Raw genomic sequence first — 23,101 nt, forward strand, 5'->3', positions numbered from 1 at the left:
CGTTCTCCACTGAACTGTGGTGGACTAGAGTCAACAGTTTCCATGGAATTCAGCTCTGGGGCACCCCAGTGAGGAGGATGTTTCATGCCTGCCTTTACTAAGCACGTGTGAAATACTGCAGGACAAACAAATGTTACCTCTTTGAGCCTCAACTTTTCTATTCACTAACTGGAGACAATATCTGTTTTTCTTTGCCAACCTCACAGGAATCCTATGAAGAGCTTTTAAAAGGTAGATTTTTAAAGAAATACATGTAGCTCATGCTAAAGCCAAGTTATTTAGAAGCTAGTTAAAAAATGCCGTAAGAGGCCCAGTTAACTACCTGCTCTGATGTTTATATCTGCTACCTAGTTCTCATGATGTTCCAAATTATCTTTGGGGCGGAGGGGGGCGGGGGAGAAGAAAAATGCGATTTGGCTGGTCCATGAATTTTAAGTGAGACTTTGCCCGCCAGTTCCAAGGGGCGTGTGTGCTGCGTGTGAAGATGAAAGTGTGCCAGAGATGCATGTAGAGTGCACAGAGAGCGAGAGTGGACTTAGGGGGCCGCTCAGCACCAAGAATGCCTAGGAAGGCTCTCAAGGGCACCTGCCTTCTTCGGGAAGAATGTAAACGCATGGAATGCCCAGGCTTCGCCCCCAGCTAAACACCCACTTGGCGTACGCGTGGGCGTCCGCATGAAAGTACCTGCACGCCCTACCCGGCCCGGCCCTCCTCGGAGCGTGGGCCCCGCGCGCCGCCGCCGCCCGGCCGAGAGGCGCGGGGCTACTTAGAAGGTTTGGGCATGTCGGAGGGAGCCGCGGTGCAGGGACTTGCCACGCGGCTGCCCGGGCGGCGCGCGCTAGAGCAGCTTTGTTTCCTCTGCTCCCGACCGGCATCCTGCCCCGAGGAACACCCACCAGAGGCCGGCGCGGGAGGGGCGGCCGGGGGGCGCACGGGCTGCGGAGGGGAAACAGGGCTACGGCTTCAAGCCCAGGCAGGACGCCCTTAGTCACCTTATCAGAAAGTGGGCAGCGCCGCGCCTCTGGTTAGTCAGAACCCTAGGTAAATAAAGAGCTTGGTGTCTGCGGGGCTCTGGCCTCAGTGGCTCACTCTGTCACTCCGCTCCCCAACACACGCACCCGTAGGACTTCCTCTGAGGGTTTCGTTGTGTGGAATGAGCACTGGACGCAGAGCGCTTGGGCAGTGGCGCGGCGTTCACGGCCCGGCCCCGCGCACATTCCAGAGACTCCCGCAGGGTAGGGAGCAGCTCTTAAAGGCCCTTTCCTCCTTCCTCCTGTTTGCCTCCCAGTCCCCCACAAGGAACACCCCCTCTTAAGCAGGGCCAGGACAGTGACACCTGCACATCCCACCCCCCACCCACATTTGGAAAGGGTTAGAAAGAAAAGGAGAAGCCGAGCGTGTTAGAAAATTAAAGCAAAATCCTTGACAAATGAAAACGATCCAGCGCATTTTAGCACTGCTTTTAGAGGAGTTCTGTGATAGTGGTCTGGCCTTGCCACACTCTAATCTATTAGATGCCGATCTGATATCCAGAGGACAGACTGGCCGTGGCAGAAGCACCCTCTGTGGCTGCCTTTGCAGTGGGTTCTTTCGGTTGTCCCGGGTGAGAGTGGAAAGGACTCCGTGTCTGAGGACGTCCCTCCGGCTCTGAAAGCCTGGGGTCCCAAGACCCATGTGCCTGAGCTGCAGCGCGCCAGACATTTTGTCAGACTTCCCACCCTGACAGGGTCAGGAGGCACAGAGAAACGCAGGCTTGGCAGAGAAGGGGATCTGAAGCCTCGGACTGTTCCAATGAACCAGGATTCATGCTGGGCATCAGACCGAGGTCTTACTCATAATCATCTCGCTTCTCATGGAGGCAAATGGAAGGCAGTGTTTTTCAGATGTCAGCTGACATCGTGGCTAGATCTCTTAGTCAGTTTTAGGGTATGCAGGGAGGGTGAGCCCGTGGACAAGAGGTGAAGGCTGAATGTGTTTAGAAATGTCCTTACTTTTTATTGCCTGCTTTATAACTCACTCTCTGGATAAAATCCTCCCACACTGGAGACCAGAGAAGGGATTAAGTTCCTAGGAAGAGAGAGACGCAGGATTGACTTTAGTTTGAATTTGCTTCGGTTTGCTTTCTTTCTGTTCTCTTGCAGCTCATGTCCAGGTTTATTCAGAGATCTTAGCAGAGGCGGGGAAGCAGCCTCTCCTGCTTGTACATACCTGATAAGGGTGATGCACATCGGAAAATATGTCCCTTTTTCTTAGGCTCCACATGCTCTTTGTAAAGTTGTTTTCTCTATATTTTCTGATTATATGAACTATTATGTACTCATTGTTTATAACAAATGTGCTTCAAAACAATAGCTAGGGGAGGAATAATTCTGCCACCAGTTTTCACTTTTTTGGACACTTTCTTCTGGGCCTCTCTGTGCTCCATCTTTTCATTGGTGCCTAAGATATCTTTGATATTTGCCTGGCTTCAGTACCACCTCTATGTAAATAATTCCAAAACTTCTACTTTCAGTGCACTAGCCCCTTATCTTCTTAGCAGCAATTTTGACATCTTTACTGGTGTAGTCACATTCACCTTTAATTTCTGAATGCTTAAAACTGAGCGTCTGGGTTTCCGGTCCAGACAAGACAGCATTGACTCATCTCTGCTCATCTCCACAAGCATAACTGTAAACTCTGCAAATGACACAGACGCAACCATAGAAGAACCCCAAAGGGGAAAGAGGAGAGCACTCTGGGCCCAGACCCAGGACCGTGGCTGAAGGAGCAGCACAGAATAGGGTCTTATGGTCCCACTGACAGGAGGAGACAACTCAGGGCTGGTGTCCCCACCCCAGACCAACAAGAGAAAGAGGCCTGGCAGGCTCATTCCTCCTGGGATGACACCAGGTCAGCCAGCAGTGCCTGCAGGGGCATCAGCAAGGAGCCTGTGGGTGACTAGAGGTGGAAAAAGGGTTGGCTTTGAACTGGGCCTGCAGCCGCCTCTGTCCCCTAGTACAGGCATCAGCTGACACGATTCCAATACACATTCTTTGTTCCCATAGGAAATAGACTCCCCTTTCCCTCCTACAGGCACCATGGGTCAGGAGAACATCACAGGGAGGAGGCACTACCACAAGCCCCTGGCCTGGGAAGTGCTCCTCAAGCCCAAGGGCTGCAGTTCCTTTCACAGTCTACACACACCAGGTGGCAGGGCAGCCAGTGAGCAAGGATGCAGCCACAACAAGCAACTGCCCAGGGAAATGCTGTCTGCCACTCAGAAACTGAGCTCCTTTCTCTTCTAAGGAAAAGCCAGGGCACAGCAGCTGAGGTTACCTTGCAACAGAAAATGGCCTGAGAAATGTCCTTTGTTCCAGAAGTCCTCACACTCCCTTCCTTCATCCAGAGACCTGTGATTTCCAGCCTAGAGACATACCTTCTGCACCCTCGGCCAGCACCAGCAGGGCTCAGGGGCCATCAGTGGCACCAGATAACTACGCAGATCAAAATAATACCACAAAGACTGAATGTAAACTGTAATGGCAGCCACGGCCCACAGAATTGCCCAGGACCTGCATGCTAAGCCTAAACAGAGTGACTGCTAGATAAAATGGAGGACTTGGGTGGGACCCAGACACTCCTAACAAAACAGACAAGATGTCCAGGATCCAACTGAACTCACCTGTCAAAGAACCAAAAAACATCACCAGCTGAACGAGAAAACGTGATCAACAGATGCCAACACTGAACTGACTCAGATGTTGAAATCATCTGACAGGAATTTTAAGGTGCCCATCATAATAATACTTCAGCGAGAAATTCCAAATCCTTTTGACACAAATGAAAAATAAGAATAGAAATTACGGAGATGAAGAAAGAGGAGTTACAAGTGGATATTGTAAATACGAAAAATACAATAACCAACACAAACACACAAAACACACTGGAGGGGCTCAATAGCAGGGTGGAGATGACAGAAGACAGAATCTGTGAACTGAATGGCAGAGAAGTAGAATTTGCTTAATCAGAATAAAGGAGAGAAAACACATAGAAAAAAATAGGAGGAGAACCTCAGGAACCTGAGGGAAATGACGAAAAGTCCAACTTTCATATTATAGGAGTTTCTGAAGGAGAGGAGAAGAGAGTGGAGCTGAAAAAGTATTCAAAGAAATAATAGGCACAAGCTTCCCAAATGTCAAAGGTGAGAGAAACCTACATTTTCAAAGAGCTGAGCAAAACTGAAATAGGAAAAACCCATGGAATCCATGCCAATACACATCACAGTTAACTGTCTGAAAACTGAAGATAAAAAAACAAAATCTCAAAAGCGCCAGAGAAACATGACTCATTACCTACAGGGGACCACTAGTGTGAGTGATAGCAGATTTCTTATCTGAAAACATGGAGGCCAGAAAGGAGTGGCACAACCTTCTATAAGTGCTGAAAGAACTAGGAACTACACATTCTATATCTGGCAAAACATCCTTTAGGAATCAGGAGAGTTAGAAAATTAAGAACACTTGTTGCTGGCAAACCAGCCTTTAGAGATGGAGTAGATGAGAAAATGATACTCAGGAATGTTCAGAATGTCAGAAAGAAAAGAACCTTTGATGCTTCCTATTATTAATTTTTTTTTTTGAGATGGAGTTTCACTCTTGTCACCCAGGCTGGAGTGCAGTGGCGCGATCTCGGCTCACTGCAACCTCCACCTCCCAAGTTCAAGCAATTCTCCTGCCTCAGCTACGGTTACAGGCACCTGCCACCACGTACGGCTAATTTTTGTATTTTAGTAGAGACTGGGTTGTGCCATGTTGGCCAGGCTGGTCTCAAACTCCTGATCTCTGGTGATTTGCCTGCCTTGGCCTCCCACTGGGATTACACTCAGGAGCCACTGCACCTGGCTGATGCTTCCTTTTATGACTTCCCAAATCACTCTTGATCATTGAAGCAAGATTTATAAAACCATCTGATGTGGTGTTCTTGGGAAAAGTGGGAGAGTAAAGGGACATAAATGGAAGTATGGTTTCTACACCGCACTGGAATTGGTAAAATGTTGATGCCAACAGACTGTGATAATTTATGTATGCATATTATAATTACCTACAACAAACACTAAGGAAAATATGCAAAACAATATTCTAGAAATCACTACGAAGAAATCAAGATGAAACTGATAAATTGGACTTTATCAAAATTAAAACATTTTCTCCATGAAAGATTTGGTGAAAAGCATGAAAAGACAGGCTGACAACTTGGAGAAAATATTTGAAAACTATGTATCCAACAAAGGATTAGTATCTAGATTACATAAAGAACTATCAAAGCTCAACAGTAAAAAAAAAAAAAAATCAATTCAACAATTAGTAAGACACAACAAACCATTTTGATGGAAAGGGTATATGATGGAAAATGAGCACATGACAAGATGTTCAGCATCACTAGCTATTGTGGAAATTAAAAGTGCAGTCAGGTATCATTATAAATTTATTAGAATGGCTAGAATAAAAAATTGGGACAATACCAAATGCTGACAATGATGTGGATAAACTGGATCACTCACACATTGCTGGTGGGAATGTAAAATGATATAGCCACCTTGAAAAACAGCTTCGTAGTTCCTGTAAAACTGAACATGCATGTAACTATCAAAAAATTCAACAACTGTTGTCTTGGGCATTTATCCCAAATAAATGAAAACATATGTGTATGCAAAATATGTAACTGACTATTCATAGCAACTTTAATTGTATAATTCCAAATAGAAAAAATGACCTAGATATCCTTTGATGGATGATGATTAAACAAACTGTGGTACGTCCATACGATGAACTGCTACCCAGCATTAAAAGGGAATGAAGTATCGATACACCAAACAACTTGGGTGAATCTCCAAGGAATTAGTCTGAGTGAGAAAAGCCCATCACAACAGGTTACATAATGTACAATCTCAAAATGACAAATTCACAGGATGGAAAACAGAGTAGTGATTGCTATAGGCCAGGCATGAGGGCAGATGGTGAGGGAAGTGGGGTGGTCAGAGAAAACAGCAACAGGCGGGCTCCTTGGGCAATGGCACGATTCCATCGCTTGGCTGTGTCAGTGTCAGTGTCAGTACATGGCTGTGATATTGTACTAGAGTTTTTCAAGATGTTACTACTGGAAGAAACTGGGTAAAATGTAAACTGGATCTTTCTGTATTGTTTTTATAGCTGCATGTCAATTTAAAATTATGTCTTTTTTTTTTTAAAAAAAAGGAAATCCAAATTTAACCTCAATTTAATGAAATTAAAGACTCAAAAAGGTTCTAATACTAGGGAACAGGAAGATCTGGCTAATATTGACATCTTCTGTTTAATTGGAATGCTTGTTAGTTTTCAAGATGGTAGTATGTAACAGCAAATTAAGACACAATTGCAATTTAGAAAACTACATTTTAAAAATAATTTTTATCTACAGTGACGGTGGTTGGTATAATAAAAATGGAAATTATTCTGTTTTATGATTTGAATTTCATTTTCACTTGAGAAATATTTAAAGTAAAATAGAAAAAAAATTAATTTCATTTGGAAAGTATGTATCTTTTCAGTAAGAGATGTGCCAATTAAAACATGAATAAAGTTTCATTTGAAATATTTTTTTTTCCATTTTTGCCCCATGACATTTAATTGAAAGCAAAATAAACAATGTGTGGCAACCACATGCTATTAAATGTGCAATTTCATTAAACAATATATGAGGGAAGAATTTGGCTAGTTGACAATAAACTGAGGTAACATTCAGGATGCTTTTGTTTTTAAACAGAAACAGAAGGCTTAAAATGATCACTGAAATGGTAGAGTTTGATTGGCATTTGAGGTTAAAGCTTAGCTGTTTGTTCTTTCCACTTCATTGCCATTGCTTGGTGAATGGAGATGGAGTAGAGGGTGGATTTCTTCCTCAAACCAGTGCCTTTGTTGGGTAGCACAAGGAGTTGGTCAAGAATATCAGCTGCCACACAGTCTTCAGTCCTGCTGATGAGCAGACAGGCATACCACTTTTACTCAAATACCTAGCATTTCAATGCTCATTTAAATAATTCAGACTATATACATGTCTTAGCAGATTTTCATCTTCCAGCCAACAATTATTTTGAAGGCCATTGCAGCACTGATTTAGAAGAACAGGCTGGATGTATCAGCTAAATGGATTTTTATTCTAAACTGAGCAGTTAGCATATTAATCACACTTCAAACAGCAGAGCTGTGATGCTGCTACCCCTGTGACTGTCATACTCAATGTGGGGAACTCAACTGCACAAGGAGAACAATTCATAAGGAACTGTGTGTAAATTCAACTTGGCAAGCCTTGCTACATTAACTAGGGCAGCACCAAAGAAAGTTTCATAACTTACCAGGCAAGATTTAAGAATTTTAAAAAAGAACAGTTAAGATACGTTGCACAAATCTTGACAGCATAATGTAAATATTATCTTTTAATAATTTAGGATTTATTCTCTTTATCTCCACTCCCAAAGTACAACCTTTGGACCAAAATCAGTTAAATCTTCAAAAATGACAAATAAGCTAAAAATAATAGATAGTGAGGTGATCTATAATTATATGCATCAAAGGAATTTTTCTTGAGTTTTTAGTATGTGTTGACATTGAAAGAAAGGAGAAGGATCACCTTAAAAAGTAACTTTCAAGTTTAGACTTAGCTTGCCTACCAGCTTTTCTATTAAGGATCGGTTCTTAATTTTGTTTCAGAAGAAAAGCATTTAACTTTTAATGGTAAAGAATATTTTCAACTACTTAAGGCCTCTATGAGTTTTCATCATGGTGCCTCTCAGATCCACTATTTCTGTCACTTGACTTACTTCCCTTGGTATAATAACATGAAATTGTGGGTTTGGAAGGCACTTTGATGGAAACTCATAGAGAGGCTTTAAGTAGCTGCACATTCTCTCACCCTCACTCACTGACTCACTCAGAACACCCTCCTTTCCTGCAAGTTCCATTCACGGTAAGTGCCCTATGCAGATGTGCCATTCTTTTTCTTTTATCCTGTATTTTTACTGCACTTTTCTAGGTTTAGATATGTTCAGATACACAAATACTTACCTTTGTGTTACAGTTGCCCGCAGCGTAGCCTAAGAGCAAGAGGCTATACTATAGCCTAGGAATGTGGTAGGCTGTGCCAGCTGGGTTTGTGTGTTCGCTCTGTGATGTTCACACAAGGATGAAATTGCCTAACGACATGGTTCTCAGAACACATCCCTGCCTTTAAGCCACGTGTGACTGTGTTTTAATGACTACTGTAGAGAGACCTAAGGACAAAGACCAAGGTGCTTTGCCCATAATCACTTGCTGTATTTGGGAAGCAGTCATGCATTTGAAACTATAAATCAGTAATTAGGAGCAAACAGAAGTCCCAAGACCAACTTTGATATTTGCCATTGGGCACACACTGATTACACATAAAGCATTCAGCGTGTGGCCTTGGCCTGGCGTCGGGGGTCTGCGAGTGCTCCTGCCAGAGCCAGCCTGCAGAAGGCACATCCCACATACAGAGGACAAGGCGGCCCATCACAGAGGCCCTTCACACAACTGGATCTGAAGAGGATGGAAACATTGTCAGCAAAACTGGGGTATATTGCAATGAATGCTACTTTTCCTTTCTACCTACCTATCCTTCCAAAGGGAGATCGCTGGGGAGATTGGAGAATGGATCCTGAAACCTCACAGGGCACCCAGGGCCCATCCAGCAGCAGGTGCCTGTGAATGGGCTGGGTAGGACCCTGGGGAGGGTCAGAGCCTAGGGGCCTGGGGAGGGCGTGCCTCTCTGAAACACTGCAGAAGTCAAATGGTGTGGCTACCAGCAGTATTTGGTTCTCATGCTACCCACTTTGATCCCTGTTTTAAGAAATAATGAAACAGAGAATAGCCCCAATTTTCTTACCCTTAGGAGGCAACCCTATGCAAGGACTTACATGATCTCATTGCATCTTAACAGACTCCTATGAATTAAACACTATAATCTCCCTTTTACAGATGAGGAGATTAAGGCTCAGAGATAAGTAATTGACCTAAGATTATATGTAAGAAAGTGGCAGAGAAGAGCCTGTTCAGCTTTGCCTCACAATTCTGGGTTCTTTAACATTCTGCTTTGTTGCCTCCAGTACAAAAATCCGTGCAATGCGGGTGGCCTGGAGGGCAGCCATGGGGGAGCTGAGCCAAGCACAGATAACACCGTCCTGCAGGTGTGGACTTTTGTCCGAAGGCAGTCTCAGCAGGAGAGAGGCTAGGTCTTTAGGACCAGGGCTGCATGGCACAAAACACCCACCTCCAGCAGGGCTGCCTGGAAGTCACTCAAGCATTTATTCATTAGGATCTTACTCACAGCCGAAGCTGGCTTAGATGTCTCTCCCTCAGTGCTGCCTGTCCCCAGCCCCACTACCACCTGGCCTTGATCTCCACACAGCAATGGCCTGGACTGCTCTTGGGGCATTTGCCAATGTTGACCTCACATTGTGCTTATTCTGTGCTTTTGTAATATGTAGCAGTTACAGTCTAACAGAGCCAGGATCTTAGCTCTGCCATTTGCTCAGGGTGTGAGTTTGGACGTTGCCTTAAATGTGTTAGATCTGAACGTTCCTGTACCAGGTGGGCATAATAATATCTCCTGCCCTCTTTGATTGTTACAAGAATTTAATGGGATGGTGCCTATAAGTACTGAATTCAGAATTGCCACCTAGTAAGCTCTGAAAAAGAGGTTTTTGTAATCTTTGCTAATCATAATAAGTATTATTGATTTTACTTCACAGCACATTCTAAAAAAAATGTCAGTCTAATATAGAACCTAGCAGCACCTGTTTCATTTAGTACATAAAATAAAATAAACCTGCTGGGTATGGTGGCTCACACCTGTAATCCCAGCACTTTGGGAGGCCTAGGGGTGTGGATCACCTGAGGTCAGGAGTTTGAAACCAGCCTGGCCTACATGGAGAAACCCTGTCTCTACCAAAAATACAAAAATTACAAAAATTAGCCAGGTGTGGTGGCAAGTGAGACTTTGTCTCAAAAAAAAAAAAAAAAAAAGAAAGGAAAAGAAAAGAAAACAAACCTAATGCATTATAACTACCTCATTGAAGAATGGCAGGAGACATAAACACTATGAGTACGACTAATTCTTGTTTTTACCCATGTATTCAATTACTGTTACATTGAAGTTCATATTTTATGTTAGCCACTGCCCTGTTCTCTGTAGATTCAGCAATATGTCTTGAAGCTTACAATTTCTCATTTAGGCAGAGATTTCAAAACATAAAGATTTATATTTAAAATACATACCTATTCTATTTTTGACCCCCAGTTTCAAGTAATGTGCTTGGAAATGAGTTTCAGAATAGCCTGTGTGCAGCTAGAGTCGTCAAAGAATACTTTTGTCTACAGAAAATTTTATAATCATTTAATTAGAGTACCCTATAGCTCCAGATAAACAGATGAAATTATTTTCTGGTATGCTTCTATCAGATGAGGGAGTGTTGAAAATGTGGGCTTCCAAAGGGGAATTGTGCTGCTCCCAAATAAAATCAGAGTCATGTGCTGGAGGAGGGGTCATGGGTGTAGGGGAGCAGCCAGCACTGACGGCCACCTCCCCAGGAAGCAGCCAAGCCCAGCCCTGGGTTCAAGGTGGACCTCGATGATAAGCTGGTGAACACATGAAGAAGGCTGCATGCTGTTTATAACGATGTTCGTAACATTCTTGAAATGACAAAGTTACAGAAGTGGGAGGACTGTGAGACTGCTTTATTTGAGGCTTTATTGTTTGGTGCAAGTACATTGAAGATCGTTATGTGTACTGGGGGATCGATCCTTTTACCAGTGTATTAGTTTCCTAGGGCTGCACAACAAATTTTCATAAACTTAGTGGCTAAATAAGAACAGAAACATTTTCTTCCAAAGTTCTGGAAGTTAGAAGTATGAAATCAGAATGTTGGCAAGGCCATGCTCCCTCTGAGGGCTCTAAGAGAGAATTCTTCCTTGCCTTTCCTGGCTTCCAATGGGTGATGGGTCCCTGCTGGTCCTGGGCCTGTGCATGCATCACTCCAGTCTCTGTCTTCCACATCACATGGTGTCTGTGTCCACATTCTCCTCTTTCTACAAGGACACCATTCATAGTATTCGATCCTATGTGAATCTGAAAAGATCACATCTTAACTTGATTACCTCTGCAAAGATCCTACTTCCAAATAAGGTCACAGTCACTGGTAGCAGGCATTAGGACCTCAACATATGTTTTTGAGGGAGGGGCATAATTCAATCCCCAGTGACCAGTATATCACGCCTGTCTTTGCCTCTGGTAATTTTCTTTTTCTGAAGAATACTTTACAATATGAATAATACCGTATTGGATGTTACTATACCTACTTCTGCTTTTTAAAAATGTTGCATGGCACGTATATTTCTTTAACTTTAACTTTCCTCATCCTTTAACTTTCAATCTGCCTGTGTCATTGTATTTGAAGTGAATTTTTGGTAGACAGGATATTATTGGATAGTATTTCTTTTTATCATTTCTTGAAATCTCCATCTTTTGATTGGTTATTTAAGACTGTTTACGTTGAAGACCATTGTTGTGCCACTTCATTATTCAAGTATGTCACTTCATTTATTGTTTTCTGCTGGTTTCTTCTTTCTCATTACTTGGTTTGTTTCTATTTTCTTGCTTTCTTGTCGGTTACGTGAACACTTTTAAGATTCCACCTTGGTTTATTTATAGAGTTCCTGAATAAAACCCATCTTACATTTTAGTAGTAGTTGCTTTAGGTACTACAATATGCCTATACGATTAACCACTGCTACTGGTATTGAACCTTTATAACTGAGTGAAGCGTAGAACCCAGTCTTCAATACAGGTCTTACTCACTACCTTCTCTGCTTTAAAATACAATTGCTTAGTATTTCTTCTGTGTACACACTTAGCCCCACATCAAATGCTGTTATATATTTTGCCTTAGCCATCAAATAAATTTAAGAAACCCATGAGAAGGAAAGTCTGTTATATTTATTGCTATTTAATTCTCTCCAATGTCTTTCTTTCTTCTCCGAGGTTCGTAGCATTCGGACACCATTTCTTCCCTGTATGAGGGAACTTCCTTCATCCCAGCTTCAAGGGCTAGCTTGCTGGCAGCCGATGCTCTGAGTTTCCCTTTGCTAGAGGATGTCTTTATTCATGAAGGGTATTTCCACTGGATATTAAAATCACTGTTTACATTTTTTTATTACTTAAAAAATGTTGTGCAAATTCCTTCTGGCCTCGATGTAAGTTATCTCTCTCTGGCTGCCATCAATATTTTTTTCTTTGTCTTTAGCTTTCAGAAATTTGGTGATGATGTATATTGGCATAGATTTCCACAGATTTATCCTATTTAGGATTTGTTCAGCTTTTGGAAGATGTAAGTTTCTGTCTCTTACCTTTGGCATTTGGAAAACTTGTACCTATTATTTCTTTGAATACATTTTCAGCTCCACTCTCTTTCTCCTCTCCTTTAGAAACTCCTATAATATGAAAGTTGGACTTTCTCTATTTTTTCTCTGGTTTCTGAGACTCCAATTTTTTTTTTCTGTCTCTTTTCTCTCCTTTGTTTTGATTAGGCATATTCTACTTATCTGCCATTCAGTTCACTGATTCTATCATCTGTTATCTCCACACTGCTATTGAGCCCATCCAGTGTGTTTTTATTTTTGTTGTATTTTCAACTTTATAATTTCACTTATAACTCTTCCTTTGCTTCTGTAAATTCTCTTTTTTTTCCTTTTTTTTTTCCTGAGACAAGGTCTTGCTCTGTTGCCCAGGCTGGAGTGCAGTGGTGCAATCACAGCTCACTGCAACCTCAGTCTCCTGGGCTCAGGTGATCCTCCTAACTCAGCCTCCTGAGTAACTGGGACCACAGGCATGTGATACCACACCCAACTAGTTTTTTAATTTTGTAGGGATGGTATGTCGCCATGTTGCCCAGGTCAGTCTTGAACTCCTGGGCTCAAGTGGTCCTCCTGCCTCAGCCTCCCAAAGTGCTGGGATTACAAGCATGATCACTGTGCCTGGCCTACTTCTGTCATTTCTATTTTTCATTCATGTCAAAAGAATTTGGAATTTCATGCTGAAGGATTATTATTATAGGCACCTTAAAATTCCTGTCAGATGATTTCAACATCTGATTCAGTTCAATGCTGGCATCTGTTGATCATGTTTTCTTGCTCAGCTGGTGATGTTTCTTGGTTCTTTGACAGGTTAGTTCTGGTTGTATCCTGGACATTTTGTCTATTTCGTTAGAGTGTCTGGGTCCCTCTAAAATCCTCCATTAATCTACCCTGTTTAGGCTTAGCATGCAGGTCCTGGACAATTTTGTGGGCTGTGGCCGCCATGGCAGTTTACATTCAGTCTTTGCGGTATTGTTTTGATCTGCTTGGTTGTCTGGTGCCACTGGTGGTGCACTGATTTCTGCCGGCGGTGGCTGAGGGTGCTGGGAAGCAGGCCCCTCTGGACTGGGGAAGGGAGTCTCAGGCCCTCAGGCCCACCCCAGGGGCAGGCAGGTGTGGAATGTTAATTATGGTCCCTAGTTGCCCCGCTCCACCACATGATGTTTCCTTGGTGCTGGGCAGAGGTGGAGGCTCCGCTGGCTGTTGGGTCCTGCATACTCCTTGGTGGGCAGTGGAAGATTAGCTCCCTGCTCAGTCCTGCTGGCACTACCCCAGTAGGGGAACCAGGAGCAGAAGAGGAGGTGGGAGTTCAAATCTCCTCTTGACCAGCTGATATGGCTTGGCTCTGTGTCCCCACCCAAATCTCATCTTGTAGTTCGCATAATTCCCATGTGTTATGGGAGGAACCTGGTGGGAGATGATTGAATCACGGGTGCAGGTCTTTCCCATGCTGTTCTCGTGATAGTGAATGGGTCTCATGAGATCCGATGGTTTTAAAAACAGGAATTTGTTTGCACAAGCTCTCTCTTTGTCTGCTGCCATCCAGGTAAGATGAGACTTGCTCCTCCTGCCTTCTGCCATGATTGTGAGACCGCTCCAGCCATCTGGAACTATATGTGACTTGCTCCTCCTTGCCTTCTGCTGTGATAGTGAGGCCTCCCCAGCCATGTGGAACAGTAACTTCAATAAATTTCTTCCTTTTGTAAATTGCCCAGTCTTGGGTATGTCTTTATCAGCAATGTGGAAACAGACTAATACATCAGCTGAGAAGATACAGAATGGGGGGTGGGGTAGAAGCAGAAAGAGGAGTGTGGTTTTCCATTGGAGCTTGGCTGGAGTAAGACAGGTATTCCCAACGAGATTTTCTGTTGTTAGGCCACCCTTATCCTGGCTCTGTGGCCAGAAGGACCAGGCTTTTCCTGGAATTCTTTTTGTCTGTCTTGTTGTGAGTTCTAGGTTGTAGGCATCTAGAGCGTCCTGTCCAGGACACATGAAGGCATGAAGAATACCCAGGGGACTCACTGCCATTCGCTCCTCAAGTCCCGAGGCCCCCACGCTGTCTTCCTTCTTCCTGTCACCTTTCAGAGTCTTCATGTACTTGTTTTTCCATTATGTTCAATGCTTTCTATTTGTAATAGATTAGAGAGGGCTAGCCTAGCTAGGAATAGCCAGAAGTCACCCTTGGGCCTAATTTTGTCAGGCCCGTTTTACTTTAGATAAGTAGCTGTTCTGAGGCACTATTACGATGTCGTTCAGTCAGGTGAGCGATGCATTAGTTCTCAATTTTGGAAGCTTTTGCAATTGTACGAGATCTATAGTTGAGTGGGGGAGTGGAACGGGAAAGCCATTTGTCCACCTGTCTTTATGTGGGTGAAGAGCATGCTTCCTCTTTGTGAAATGTCAGCTGAAGGTGAGATTTTATAAGCCAAGGTAAACATAGCCCCAACCACAGGATGAAAAACTCAGGCAAAACAAGATTGTAATAGTTTTATGGATAAGTTGCAGCTGGTAAAATGTTAGTTAGGATGAAGATACATAAGAAACGGGGCCAGGCACGGAGGCTCACACCTGTAATCCCAGCACTTTGGGAGGCCGAGGTGGGCAGATCATGAGGTCAGGAGATCGAGACCATCTTGGCTAACACGGTGAAACCCCGTCTCTACTAAAAATACAAAAAAATTAGCCAGGCGTGGTAGCCTGCGCCTGTAGTGCCAGTTGCTGGGGAGGCTGAGGCAGGAAAATGGCATCAACCTGGGAGGCAGAGCTTGCAGTGAGCTGAGATCGTGCCACTGCATTCCAGCCTGGGTGACAGAACAAGACTCCGTCTCAAAGAAAAAAACAAAAACAAAAAACAAAAACAAAAACAAAACAGGGACTTTCGGTGGATTTTACCTAATGATTAAACAGTACCAAGTTTTGTTGAGTGAAAGGGAACATTCAAACTCTGCCCTTTGGTGTTAAGTCTGTCAAACTTTTTTGATGTATTTAATGTACATTAAGGGTGTAACCAACATTTTTTTAAGTGGCAGGTCCAAGCCACTTAAAACTTAGCAAGAACAACAGACACATTTACATATGATCCATCTTATAATTACACATTGCAGTGCTTTGGTATGAATGGAAAAAAAAAAAAGTAAAATTACTGAGCGCATAGAGCTAGTGCCCTTAATCTAGCTGCTACTCCCTTCCGGTGGTTACCTGTTGATAGTCCTCTTTAGGAAGGCTGATTGTCTCACAGGAGTTCCTTTTTGCATGAGAACCAGCCAGTAGCAGCTCACACATTTCTCCTCAGGAGGAAAATTGAAGGAAAAAGAGGACACAGGTGTGGTGACAGAATGACACACATCATGCTTGTTGGAAATTTTCTTACCCTGCCTCCACTTCCAGCGCCTTTTCCTATTAAGGTCTTCAGGGATGTTCTTCAGCACCTCACGCTGGATTTTGCAGAGTGTCAGAACATGAAGGAGGTTCTGAGGCAGTTGCTGCTCTGAAAGACAGAGAAATTGGGCAAGCACAACCTGGGCTTGGTAATTTAAACCTAACTCAAGCTCTTTTTGCAGATCCTTAAGTCGAATATTGCCTCTACTTAAAGTTTGATTTTCTATATCATTTTATATATGTATATGAAAAGAGATCAATCTTATTATGTTCACTTTTGATATCACCTAAAAGCCTACTGAACTTTAAAATACCATATAACAAGTAACAAAGAACATATTTATAACATTGTCGGCATTGCTCTGACCTATTTAGCATCTTCTGGATTCTTGCAGTTTAACATAAAAATAGCATGTTCTTGGAAAGTCTGTCCCTGAAAACCTCATGCAGGTCAGCCTCATATACTGTTCGCCATCACAGTCCCTCATTCAATTTTTTCCTAGCACTTACCTTCATTATCTGAAATTATGTTTTTATTTATTTTTGTCTTTATATTTCTAGTGTGTGGCTTCTGCAAGTAGGATGTAAATGCCGTGAGTGTAGTGACATCATTTATCTTTGAACTACTGTGCCACTGTGCTTCGACCAGTGCCTAACTACAGGAAAACTCAACAATAATTGTTAAATCAATCAATCCATCAATTCACCAACATATACTGCAAGGTTATATTATCCTCATTGAAAAGATTAAAATACCAAAGCTCTCAAGTGTGGACATTCTGAGGGCTCTTGTCATCTTGAGAAGCTGTTGTGCAAAAGCCAAAGACAGGTTGGGTGAAAGGTCGCCAAAGACAAGCACGTTTTCTACAGGGTAGGTTACTTACACATTAGTACTGAATAATAAATATGTGCATATTTGTGTAAAATCTAACTATTTCCCTGTGCTCCTCATGGCCACTTACATATTATGGTCCCTGATACAGTCGCAAAGCCCAAAGCTTTGAACTTTGCAACCAAATTATCCTATTTCTTATCCAGTCCTGATGTCAGCAGTTTGAAGATCCATAGGAAACAGGGACTTTCAGCAGGAAGTCCTCTAACCATGCACTGGTCATCCCTGAATATTCCACCCCCTGGCTTACATCAGTGATCATTGCCTTTTACCTGAGATACGGCTTCCTGGGCTTTCTGGAAAATGTTTGTTGTAGACTGTATTTTCCAGTGGTGCTCACGGTAATGTTTCCCATCTTATAGGCTCCTTTTCCATGTGACCGTGGCATTCTTTCCACGGAGAATGAGATCTCCCTATGTTCCTCCTGTGAATCTGGGCAAGGTTTAGGTTGTTCTGACTATAACATATGGTTGAAGTGGCACCAACTGACTTTTTAGGATAGATCATAGAAGGCCGTGCAGTTGAATCCTAGGCATTGAAATAATGAAAGAAAGAAATATGAAAACATGGGCATTGCTCCAGGGTACTTCCTTGTAGCTTGCTTCTGCATACTTATTCCTCTGATATAAAGCTATTATTACTACTATGGGAATGACCACTCTGTTCTCTTTGTTAATTAAATGAAATGAAATTAAATTGAATTAAATATAGATGGAACATTTGACAGGTAGCCAGAATCAAGTGCTTTATTGCTATACCACATGTTTATAGAGTCTGCAGGATACTCCAGATGAGGTACAGTGCAAAACTGTTTCTAAGAATATGCAGGAGATAAGACATGACAGAGAAAGCCTCTTTCTCTTAGTACTCTCTTTTTCTCTCATTTTCCATGTCCTCTTCTCTCCTTTTTCCCCTCTTTTCCAATATTTATGGTCCATTCTGTGCTTCCACTTTGATCTTAATTGCGATAAAAATGCATTTTTCTTATTTTCCCTGCTTTCTTCTGCTTACTCTTTAATCCTAAGTACAGGTGTACCTCAAAGATATTGTGGGTTAAGTTCCAGACCATGACAATAAAGTGAATATTGTAATAAAATGCGTCACACAATATTTTGGTTTCCCAGAGCAAATAAAGGTTGTGCTTCCACTATACTATAGACTATTAAGTGTGCAGGTGCACCATGTCTAAAAACTGTATGTATCTAATGAAAAACACTTTATTGCTAAAAAATGATAACGATCATCTGAGCCTTCAGTAAATTGTCATCTTTTTGCTGGTGGAGGGTCTTGCCTCAATGCTGATGGCTGCTGATTGGTCACAGTAGGGGTTGCTGAAGGCTGGGATGGCTGTGACAATTCCTTTTAAAAAGACAACAATAAAGTTTGATGCAACTGGAGTCAGTTCTCTCAAACCCTGCTTCTGCTTTATCAACTAAGTTTATGAAATATTCTAAATCCTCTGTTGTCTTTTCAGCAGTGTTCACTGCATCTTCACTCAGAATAGCTTCCCTCTCAAGAAACCACTTTCTTTGCTCATCCATTCAAGTTTCATCACAAGATTGCAGCAATGTGTGTGTGTGTGTGTGGGGGGGTATAGGCTGTAAACTGTGTTTATTATAAATCCCCTTCCCATACACTGTGCTGGGTATTCTCGGTGGGCTGGTCGTGAACACCACGAGGTCGGTGTGAATGTCAGAACTCTGTCCAGAGCTTAGCTGTGCTGTATACGTGACTGTATAAGCGGTACTGCTGAACTTCAAACTAAGTTCCAACTACAATGAATGACCACTTTCTTCATCCTGTGTAGGCATTTTCTTTGACTAATGCTTTGCACAACTGTTGAGTTAGTGAGGCCAGTTTTTGATGACCGTGAGCAAAGCACAGATGAGAGGTAGAATATAAATGTCTGCTTCCCGGCCTTGTCCATAGAGCAGAATGTCACCCTCTTGCTAACCCCTGCATCCGTCTTATCTTCTGGCTCTTGGATAGCAATTTTGGCTCTGTTGCCATTATCATTTCAAATGTCTCCCTTGGGATCGTCTGCCATTGGTATCCTCTGCTCTGGCTGAGCCGTCTGTCCTCATGCCCTCTCCGCAGAGATGCCCTTTAGTGCTAATACACCCTGGGTGGGGCTCCCTGCCCTGTATCCTTTCCTGACTCACTGGTTCCACCTCTGTTCTTCTGTTTTTTCACTTTTCTCCAGCTTCTCTGTCTTATCCTAATGTAGCTTTGTTCACCAGTTTAAAACCAATTCAGAAAGTAATGTTCCCTGGGATGCTGAAACAAACACACAAAAGGACTTTATGAAATACCCATTAAAAAGCAGCAACTATTTCTCCAATTCAAGTACAGTTCATTGAGCTATGAATGAACTATGATCATAAGTCACGTCATGATCTGTGACTTACATAACTTATGTTGTTACAAGTACAAAGCCTTGAAATTTCCTAGAAAATATTATTTCATTTGGCTTATTACCCAGCAACATGTAAGCTTCAAATTATAGGCCTATTCACTCTACAAAATTGCCATGTCACATCCATGGCCAATGGCTGAAAACAGCTCTCAGAATTCCTGCAGTGATTTTAATGGCTAACTTCTTAGCATTTGTGAAGCGTATTTGCTTTGATCATTTGATTTGAAAACTGGGAGAAGAGCTACCACAGTAAGAATTCGACATTGCATCTGTCCTTCACATAGCTTTTTCCACCAGAGATGCAGTATAAACATATCTGGGTGAGCAAAATATATCAGGGCTTTTCCTGTAAGTATGTGTCTCTCACAGGTGGAAATACAAACAATAAATCAAGCTTTGGAAAGAGTTGTAATTACTAGTAGAGAAGCACGTCAAGTGCATTCCTTACTTAATAGTATTTACTTCCACTTGTTTGCTGCCAAAAAGAAACTCCAGTTGTTAAAGGAATGATGCTAAGGACACTCATAGATTCTCATAGCATGACAGTACACTGTGAGTAGTCACATGTCTTATTGGCTAGTGGTTTCCTAGGAAATATGCTTTGTCTTCACTTTATAAGAAGGTAAAAAGAACACAATGATTTTCCAGGAGATTGCATTCTCAGGCCTGCAGGGCTGGTGGATCTTTGGTGCTTTGGGATTGCATAGGGCCTCAACAAGGAGAAACAAGTGTCCATTCGGTCATCACAGGTGGTATCATGATCTGTCTGTACAGAGAGAATTGTGAGTTTCTGGTTCTGGGTATTCTAGTAGACAACCGTGACATTATGCAATGAGTGGTGCAGTCTTCTGGCGTCTCAGGTAGCTAGAGTGCTTTCACAAGTTCTCAGTTTCCAACTCTGGACTGCTTATTTCTGTGAAAGGCTTCTGCATTCGAATGGCCTTATTTGCCCTCCTGCTTGCAGGCTGTCATCCTAATTTTCCCTTCCCCAATGCCGTGAACTTGAACCACTGGAATTTTTTTGTGATGGTTCACAAACATTTGACGCCCATGTAATGTTGATTGATTTGGAGAAGGTTCCAGTGCTTCTCCAGAAGGAGAGGGCAAAGGATTCCGCACCATCCCTAGGGTAATAAAATGCTACCCTGCAGCATACAGTGTCATTAAAAGTAGTCACTAAATATTTGGTGTCATGTGCAAGTCACTTTATGTACATCTCTAATTCTTTTTTTTTTTTTTTGAGACGGAGTCTCACTCTGTCTCCCAGGCTGGAGTGCAGTGGCCGGATCTCAGCTCACTGCAAGCTCTGCCTCCCGGGTTTAAGCCATTCTCCTGCCTCAGCCTCCGGAGTAGCTGGGACTACAGGTGCCCGCCACCTCGCCCGGCTAGTTTTTTGTATTTTTTAGTAGAGATGGGGTTTCACCGTGTTAGCCAGGATGGTCTCGATCTCCTGACCTCGTGATCCGCCCGTCTTGGCCTCCCAAAGTGCTGGGATTACAGGCTTGAGCCACCGCGCCCGGCCCTACATCTCTAATTCTTACGGTAATTTGGCAAAATAGCCATTTTAATGTTTATCACATAAATTGGAAACAACTCTCAGTGAGATTTAGTTATTTGTTTCCAGTTCATGTGCATCAAAGCTAGAATTCAAACTCATGCATTTTTGACTCTCTCAGCTTTTCTGCTATTTAACAACCAAATTAGCTTCCCCAATCCCTCCTCCCCTCTTCTGTTTTTCTGCTTTTCTTCAAATCAATGGGCAGATAGTTACTGATTGTTACTGTGACCCAAACACCATGCCAGGCTCTGAGATTAAAAACAATGCATAAGGTTCCACTTTGTCCCTCAAGAAACTACCACTCTAGCAGGGGAGACAGACATGAAAATTATATTTTTAATAAAACACATGAGTTTAAGAATAGAGAATCACAGAGTACAGTGGTGGCTCAAGGAGGATACAAGATTTTTAAAAATGGCCCAGAGGAGGATCCTGATCAGCAACAGCATGTGCATGGACAGAGCCAGGGGCAGAGGGGGACTGGTGGCACAGCAGCCACAGGGCAGAGGAGGCAGCAAGCGGAGGAACCTGAGACAGACAGGCCATCTCACCAGCCTGGCCCATGCTGGGCGCGGGGATGCGGGTGCCACACTTACGGTAGGACTCAGGAAAGACATTTTCCTCCTTGTTCTTCAGTGTCCTTATCTGTAAAAATGGAACGTAAATAATGGTGCCCAGCTTGGAGGGTTGACATGAAGATTAAGTGGGTTAATATTTGTAATTCGCTTAGAAGGGTGCCAGAAACACATCATTTTATACGACGACTTTGAGTAAAAACAATCTTGGCAATGTGTGCCAGAGACAAGTTGTAGAGGCTCTGTGGGCCAGGCAAATGTACTGACTTGCACCTGGATGAAAGGGAAGCCATTTAAAGCTTTTTCCCAGTGAGTAACGGAATTAATTATGCCCTATAGAAGATGGCTGGGGCATCAGTGTGGAGGGTGCTTGGAGGATGGAGATGTGGGAGCAGGGTTTGTGGCCAGCCCTTCCCAGTGGGGACTATGCCCATCATTATTTAATGGATGCTCTTTCCTTTTTGAAAATGCCTAAGAATCCCCACATGGCCAATTTAAAGGAACAGCAAGGATTCAGAAACGTACATTTAAATATAGTCTCTTTACCAAAGTCACATTTTATACTAATGTGGTTTCATGTATTTCTCTGAAGATCTGGAAAAGAATACTGGCCATAAGGCATCATTTGTTCTGTTAGAAACCTCCCGAGGACTTCAGAGTTTAGTAGAAAATTCAATTGCATCCCAAATGAGAAAGGAGAAAATTCAGTTATAAAAACTCTTCTTTTACAGAGATAAATCTTAATGGAAAAAATATACTCATAGAATACAATTTTATTACTTAAGTAAATTACTCTCAAATTAGTTTCATAAGTAAATTATTTCCAAATTAGGTTTCTGACCCTTGTGGGTCAGCAAGCCATTGGTTGCTCAACATTTCTCTCTTAATGGAGACCACTTGGAAAAAGAGTTTACATTACCTACAAAAACCTAGATATTTCTCTTCCTGGCATATGTACCCCCTCAAAATGCATTCACATGAGCACTGAGAGACTTGTTCAAGAATATTCGCACCAATTTTATTCATAACAGCTCCTAATTGGAAATAGCTCAGACCTCCATGGATACGTGCCTTGTGGTGTATACACGCAATGAGCTCTAAAAAGCACTGCAATCGAATGAACAACGACTGCATTCAGCAGTATGATGAGTCACAAACAATGTTGAAATCAAGCAGCCAGACACAGGAGAATATATACAGGATGATGCTATTTATATTAAGTTAAAAAATGGGCCAACTTAACTGGTGTTATAAGTCTGCACTGTGTTTACTTTTGATGAGAAAGGAGGTCACGATGACTGGGCAAAGTACAACAGAAGTTTCTGGGCTCCTAGCATGTGTGGATTTTGATCTAGGTAGTTATCACACGAGGTTTTCACTCTGCTGTCTCTTGCTGTCTCATTCTCTTGCTCTGTCTTTGTCTCTGTCCCAGTCCCAGTCCCAGTCCCCATCCCCATCCCCATCCTCATCTCCAAACCCATCCTGTCCTCACCCACATCCCTCTATCTATGTCTATACATGTGTTTTCACTCTTCTGCATTTTTTAAACATAGTTTTAAAAAGATAATATTCTAGTATTTCTAAGAATATATTTTACAATTGCAAAAATAAAACCTATGTATAAAATGTTAAACTAGGCAGGCGTTGTGGCTCACGCCTGTAATCCCAGCATTTTGGGAAGCTGAGGTGGGAGGATCCCTTGAGTTCAGGGGTTCCAGATCAGCCTGGGCAACCTGGGGAAACCCTGTCTCTACACAAAATACAAAAATTAGCAAGGTGCGGTGGTGCATACCTGTAGTCCCAGCTACTCGGGTGGCTGAGATGGAAGGATCCCCTGAGCCT

General features: G+C 42.7%; 1 long non-coding RNA gene across 2 annotated transcripts; it reads right to left on the minus strand.

Moving 5' to 3' along the window:
* Window positions 1-6,451: 6,451 nt before the first annotated feature.
* On the minus strand, window positions 6,452-22,258 carry LOC110743940. Of its 2 annotated transcripts, XR_004185805.1 has the most exons (4): window positions 21,281-22,258; window positions 16,983-17,238; window positions 15,811-15,927; window positions 6,452-6,989 (listed from the first exon to the last, which is right to left on the minus strand). It is a non-coding gene; the product is annotated as an uncharacterized LOC110743940 (long non-coding RNA). The 2 variants fall into 2 exon arrangements; XR_002523790.2 differs by lacking the exon at window positions 6,452-6,989 and having other exon boundaries at window positions 15,233-15,927.
* Window positions 22,259-23,101: the final 843 nt, after the last annotated feature.

This window comes from Papio anubis, chromosome 8 (genome assembly GCF_008728515.1).
Source record: "Papio anubis isolate 15944 chromosome 8, Panubis1.0, whole genome shotgun sequence".
In the NCBI taxonomy this organism is placed as follows: Eukaryota; Metazoa; Chordata; class Mammalia; order Primates; family Cercopithecidae; genus Papio; species Papio anubis.